We start from the raw sequence: 7826 nt of genomic DNA on the forward strand, positions 1-7826 counted from the left end.
TCACTCACTCACTCACTCACTCACTCACTCACTCACTCACTCACTCACTCACTCACGCGCACACGCACACGCACACGCACACGCACATGCACACGCGCACGCACATGCACACACAAAAACCTCACAAAACACACACACACACACACACACACACACACACACACACACACACACACACACACACACACACACACACACACACACACACACACACACGCACACACACGCATGCACAGAGGGGAGTACATTCAAGTAGTAGTAGGACGGACTTTTTTTGACAGCTGAGTTTGATGAGTTTGATTGAGTGTAGGAATATGTTTTATGAGTGTATGATGTAGTGTGACAGGTTAGGCCAGGTGTGTGTGTGTGTGCATCAGTAGATGTCAAGTCTACATGATATGTAGATGACAAGTGAAGTTATGGTATGTGTGTAGTGTGTCTGTTGGTCAAAGAGGAAACGTTGTGTCAACTTGTAGATGTCAAGTATTCATGATATGTAGATGTCAAGTGAAGTTATGGTGTGTGTATTGTTTCTGTTGGTCAAAGAGGAAACGGTGTGTCAACTGTGTAAGTAATTAATCAGATGAGTGTAAGTGTGTTGTGTGTGAGCGCATCTGTGTGTGAATGCAGTTGCTGCGTCTGTACGATGTGAATCGGTGAAGAGTCCAGCGATTCTGTGGGCCAAAGAGGCCTACACGGTGTATTCCATTCACTGGTGGGTGGAGTTTAGGGCCTACATGTGTGAGGGGGAGTGTGTGTGTGTGTGTGTGTGTGTTAGAGTGTGTGGTGATATTGTTTGTTGTTGTTTTTAAGCAGGCCTGTGAGGGGGTGTGTGAAAAAAGCTAATGGGGTGAAAGTGTACTTCCTTTCACGGATGGGATCCTAATTGAGAATGTGTTGGTCTGTAATACTAATTGTAAAAGTGTTGGTCAACCATTTAGGATTTGACCGATTCCAGCCAGTCTGTAGCCTATCAGGAAGTTGTTGTTTTGTAAAGGCCAGTGTATGGTGACAACGTCTGGTGTTTGTCTGGGCGTTTTTCCACTCTTTTCCTCTGTCTGTCTTTCTCTCTCTCTCTCTCTCTCTCTCTCGCGCTCACACACATAACATTTCCTCTGTTGTGCCGGGAAAACAATTCAGAGGGTGAAAGTGACAATGTAAATCAATCGAATTCAGTCAAGGGTGACTAGTACTACCCCTGTCTCTCTCAGACACACACGGGGCAGTGTGACCATCCTGAGACCTGGTGTGGTGGAAGTGACTATGTAAATCAATCGAAATCAGTCAAGTGTGACTAGTACTACCCCTGTCTCTCTCAGACACACACGGGGCAGCGTGATCATCCTGAGACCTGGTGTGGTAGTCAGAGCGAATTACGATGTGTGGTGGAAGTTTCAGCATGGCCAGACTGTGGCTATTCAATAGTAAATGCTACAGTTGGTAAGACGGTGCAGTGACTAGTGGGGTACCATGACATATGGTTCTTTTCACTCTAAGTTTGCTGAAAATATAACATTCCTCTGTTGTGCAGAGAAAGCAATTCAGAGGGTGAAAGTGTACTTCCTCTCACAGTTGGTTTCCTAATTGTAAATGTGTTGGGGTGCGATTCATTCATTCTAGTAAGTCTAGTAGAGTAGTAGAGTAGAGTAACTTTATAAATACCCAGGGGGGAAATTCAGGTGTCCAGTAGCTTACATAAATACACAAATAAACAAATGCCCACATGGACATTTCAAGACACAAATAACACAGGAATAGTCAGGGAGGGGAAAATAAAAATAGAAATAGTAAAGATAAGGAATGTGAAAATGTAATATGTAAAAAATGTAAAAAGGTAATTGTGCAAAAAGACATTCTGTGACTTGGGATAGACCATGTGCAGAAAAACATGCTCTGTCAGTTAAGGTAGACGGTCTTAACATGACCTGGAACAAGTGTTGACAGATACATCTAAGATATAGTATAGTATGTATCAGGAAGTTTGTGTTTGTGTAATGGTCAGCGTATGGGAATACCATAATGGCACTGTCTCTCTCTCTCTCACACACACACACATAACATTCCTCTGTTGTGCAGAGAAAACAATTCAGAGGGTGAAAGTGACTATAGTCCCCCAGTGTGTATGTGCGTATAGCCATGGCTACGAATCAGACTGACTACCCTGCCACAGTATGTGTGATGAATGTCACAGTCTCTGTGTGAGTGCGTGTGCGTGTAGCCATATATCTACAAATCAATCAGAGTGACTACCCTGTCCGTGTATGTGGTTTACGTGTTGGTTGCACGCAAACAGATTTGCGACCATCCCGCTTGATTGCAACCAGGTGATCACCAAGGTGGCTGTTTTTGCAGGCGGTTGAGTGAGAGCATCCTGCCAGGCAATTAATGCTTAATGTGAGGCCGAGAGGATACAAACAGGTCTCCCTCTGTGTGTATTCAGACTTGCAATTACAATTTCAGGAGGATTTAGGCCGCATTAACACATTTCAGTACATCAAGTTCAGTTTATGTTGCCCCCAAGGTGAAATTTGGTTTGTAGCAGGTATTTAAAAACATTCAGGACATACGACTGGAACCAATACACACAATTAAAAATCCAAAAATGAACTGATGATATTGAACAAGAGGATAATTTTTTTTTTGAACAACATGGTTATAGCTTAGTAAATAAAGGAGCATTTGCAACGTTAAGTCCATTGCTTTGGAACTCTAAACCTTCTACTAAACCTAAAACCTAAAGTTCAAACTCCCCATACAGAGGGTGATCCACATAGTCTAAAATTGCATCCGCTTACCTTTGGATGTGGTGATAAAACAGTGCGCTTAGAGGAGTCTGCTCCTCCCCTATGACCTTCCCAGCTTCTGTGACGAGTCAACCCAACTTGTTGCATTCAGCAAGTGTTAGGTTACCAAACCATACAACAATAGCAAAAGACAGGGCGATTCAATAAATGATTTATAAAACAAAGATATCATTTTTCTGCATACATTAAAGGTGTTAATTTCCCTTCAAATGAATAGAGACGCTGCATCATGCAACATGTATTTTTCTCTTATGGCCGAGCTACGCATGGTAGGTGTTGGTTTGAGGCCAGCCTTTTTAAGGTGTTTTAGTGAATAGGATGGTGACACCTCAGTTTCAAGAGAGGGGGGTTGCACTGTTTCAGAAGCCCATGTGTAGTTGTTTTTACTTAGTGATTTAGACAGAGTGATGTCTGAAGGCTTGTTCTAACTCATTTGATTTTGTGAAAGTTTTGAGAGGTGTAATGGACATGGGTAGCCTATGTCCAATTCAGTCATGACTATGTCATGTCATAGAGTACAGAACTTTTTTGTCATCTCACCTGGAAATTAATGTAATGCTTGGGGTGTGTAATTTTTAAAAGGGATTCCTAACATATAATGCATTTTAAAATGCTACTGTAACATGGTTGTCACATGGATTAAGTAATTTTCTGTTCAAATGCACCATAGCAGATGGGAGTATATATCTGTAACTGTAAAGGCTTGTTTGTTCATCCAGGAGTCAAATGGAAAGGTCTCTACTGACTATCTGCCCAGTCCCAACCAGAAAACGTATTTCTTTAAAATTATTCTTGTAAAGGTACATTGCTAATTTCAAAGAACATTCCCCGCGAGAATTAAATACCTAAATGCTTAAATGCTCTTCTTCATGCATGGCTTCTGTGTCTAGCACAATACCGGCCATTATGCTGCAAATTAATCCAACACGGGAAGGCTATGTAAAGTAGTTAAAAAAAAATACCATGAACAAACACAATTTCCATTCTTTTCCAAAGGCAAATTTTAAAATGTCAAATTATTCATGAAACATATATTATTTACAATGTTAAAAGTCTGTTATAGTAGCCTATAGTACCTTGAGTAAAAGTTATTAGTTATTTTACACCAGTGTCGAACCTTTCAAATGTAATATACTTCAGTGTCACAATGCACCAAACACTCATCAGCACTACATTCCTTTTCAATTACATCAACCCTGCTTAAAGAACTAGATTCATATTCAAATTCACAATTTTAAAAAGTTAAAATGTTAAGCTACTCTATAATCAACTGCAATGTACAAACGCCACATCCAACTTTCTCTAATGTGTAAAAAATACAGGCGGAAAATGCAACTAGGCCTACATTGTGTAAATTCAGTACCTCACCTACAAAGTCAAACACACTTAATTTCAAATGCAATGTGTGTGAAAGCTACTTAGATTCTTTGATGTATTGACCTCTCAAGACTTAGACAATATTTCATTTATTGAATGAACTATCACTTGTCACCAATCATCATCTAACACATTGATCTAGGAGAGGTATGTTATGGGAAATGGAGAAAATGCTGAACAAAATCTACAAATGTTGCCCTTCGTTTCTGACTGATTGATATTTGTATGCATTTTCATTTTTTTCTCTTCATCTGATTACTCAGTATTCAGGCTTAGGTGTGTAATTGAGTGAAACAAGTGAGTCAAGATGTACAGAAGTAAAAGTAAAAAGGTTCATTAAAATACAGCACATTGGTGATACAAGCAACTCAATTAAAATAATTTGAGTAGCCTAAATGTAATTACCTTCCACACCTGTTCTCTACTATAACTGTACTGTACAAGCAAAGCAGCAAAGCTGCAAAGAAGCCACCAACAGCAAAGGAGCCAACAATCTAAAGCTACACTGTATTCCAGGGGCAATCACACCACCCATCCAAATATTCTCTGGAGTAGACAGACTTGGATCCACCTCACAAGTTAAAGAATATTGTGTCATTCCACAGTCAAAATCTCAGGATAAGATAAAAAATCCATATATCCAACATTAACCAATTTTAACCCAACCTCACACCACAGCGCACCCAACATCTATCGTCTACACTAGACTCAACCACACAAACAGTTCAAATGTTCTCATGCATAGCTTCAAAGTCCAGCGCGGCATAGTAGCCACCTATTTCCCAAGTCTCCTTACCCATACAACCTGATCACACTGATCACCCCATAGCCACTATTGCACCATGACTGATAGGGTATTTAGTGGGGGTGGCCCAAAAACTCTGGAAAGTCCAAACTTACTGACCGGCTTGCCAACCATGGGGATTGAATGATCTGAGATAATGTTATAATTGCTTTGGTTTTTTGTTTTGTTTTTGTTTTTTGCCTTGGTATGTCCGTTTTCTTCCTTTTTATATAATTCTCTTTTACTTGCTGTGTTATCCTCTAAATCATTTAGGGTGGGTTTATATTTTGTGATATATCCTTTCATGGTTCATGACTATGACATGTCTTTTCACAGGTTATTGTCAATTCAGAATTCCCCCATCTTTTGAGATCCTTTTGATTTTCCCTGATTTTTAATCATACCCTTGCTATCTCTCTATCCTATCTTCTCAGCTTACTCTTGGTCTTGGGACTGAAAATAGTAGGTGTGAAAACTTCACACCTTGACTGGGGAGTGCCACTGTAGTTGTTATCTCGTTACTGCCTCTTTCTGAGCAGGAAACACCCGATTTTCAAGAGGATGAGGCACCCAAATATCTACTTGAGTATTCAAGTTTTAGATCCTGTGTTTTACTGTGGTAAAAAAGAGCCAACAGTAAGAGATTCCATCTTCAAGTCTTTTAGAAGAGATGAAATATTGTATTTTTGCTGAAGTATTTAAAGTAAATATAAAAACATGAAGTATCTCAGCAGCTCACAGACACATACATTGATACATATTTTATATTTCACAGTCTTTATGACATTTATGACCGTACAGTGCATACCCTAATAATGCATTTGTCATTCATTAAATTTGTCAATCATGGCACACCATTGAGTAGTACATATCAAAGTTACAACAGCATGTTTTATTACACTTTTCCATTGCTTGAGCTTTTTTGTGTGAAACATGACTCATACAGGTAAAATTTCACGCACAAACAAAGCCTATACCACTACACCGACACATAAGAGTCACATTTTGACACTTAATATATGCACGGAAAACAATTAATGCTGGCAGCAAATGCCTTAATACATTTTACTTAATGTCAACTTGTCCATGTGGATATCAACTGACCCAGAGTAGCACAGCAGCAAATGAAAACACTGTTAAATCTGTATTAAGTTAAAAAAAAAAAAAAAAAGCATCAGTTATGTTTTATTGTTTGCTTTTTTCGGTTCCGCAAAAGACACATATTTATAAGAGTGATGTATTTAAAACTATAGATTAAAACAATGCACTTTACAAGTCAAACAAATAAGCCTACTCCGGTCAAAGATTGTCATGTATAACTCAAGACATATCTTTTCTAGGACTGGGACTCAATTAAATGTTTAATCGAATTAATCTATAGGCTTTGGAATAAATTAATCAAATGAATCACATTTTAATAGCGTTTAAATATCTGACCTGAGAACAATGACCTTTTTTTTCACATAAATTTCGAATAATTTCAATCAATAAGCTTAATCTAAAAATATTATTCATTTTAAAAGAAGAGAAAACTCTTCTCAATTTCAACAAGCTGTTCACCATCAGGCAGAATTATGTAGCTATATTATACTGCGATTATTTTTTTTTAATCGCGTTAATTTATCGAATTGCGTGATTAATTAATCAATCGAAGTGAACGTGTTAATGTCTCAGCCCTAATCTTTTCAAATAACTGGACATATCATTCACTAAAAATCTCTTGCCATGATGTGGTAAACAATCTGTCACTGACCATATTCGGATTTTGCTATGATAATTCGAGTTCATTTAGAAACAAAATGTAAAGCACTTCAATATACCCACAGAAATTGTAAATGTTAACCCTTGATGAGTAATGTTGTTAAATATTGAGAGAGTTTTTGTTCTTGTAGGAGTCCAGAAACTAATTGAAAGTGTCTTGTGAAAAACAGGGTGACCTTATTTAATCAAACGCCCTATAGGGTGTCTATTTTGTCCAATACAGATGAATGGCATACATTTTGCACAAGTGTCATATATTGTTAATTCGTTTTATTTGTGTTGTTGGTGAGAGTTATTTCACTTACATTTGATTTTAAACATTTGGATTTTGTTTTCTATGTAGTATTTTTACTTAATTAAAAGAAAACTGGCATCACTTGTACCACTGGTGCACATAATGACATAGGCCTAATACATTCTGTATGCCTGTGCATATTCAGAACAAACTCCGAATTCATGGTGGAAAAGCTTCTTTTGATTTGGTCATCATTTTTTTGTCCAATCTGATGGCACAGCACAGACTAGCTTGAAAGCGCTCACTTGAAAAATATTTTAAAAAGCAACACAGGAGCAGTGTGTGAACCTTCATCTTTATTTTCACAGCACAGTCCAATTTTCCAGGTAGTCAACAAATATCATGCACAAACAATCAGTTAAATCCATGGTTTATTTATACAACCTCAGTGCCAAGTTGTTGTTTGTGTGTAATATTGTGTAAAAGATTGCTTTGAAGGCTTAATGGAGGTTTATAAGTTCTAAAATAAAAATTAAAATAAATAATATGACTAGTGTCTTTTTCTTATAGTTGGTGTTAGGTGTTTGGCTACATTACTTTTAATGGTATTAAGGGGAGTATTATGGGTTGTTGGGTAATGTGGGGTTGACATTTTGAGCAATGCAGGGTAAAAAATATATATATAATAAAAAAAAAGGTGAAACAACCAATTCTGTGTATGTATAGAATATGAATCGTAAGCAGCAGCAATCATATAACATGGTCCTAGCCTACAAAAGACTTGAATCGAAATATATCAAAGGCTAAACACACGTAACAGTGATTTTTAATAAGGCTGGGAATTCGCAGCAATCTCATGATACAC

Source organism: Engraulis encrasicolus, chromosome 14, assembly GCF_034702125.1.
Source record: "Engraulis encrasicolus isolate BLACKSEA-1 chromosome 14, IST_EnEncr_1.0, whole genome shotgun sequence".
In the NCBI taxonomy this organism is placed as follows: domain Eukaryota; kingdom Metazoa; phylum Chordata; class Actinopteri; order Clupeiformes; family Engraulidae; genus Engraulis; species Engraulis encrasicolus.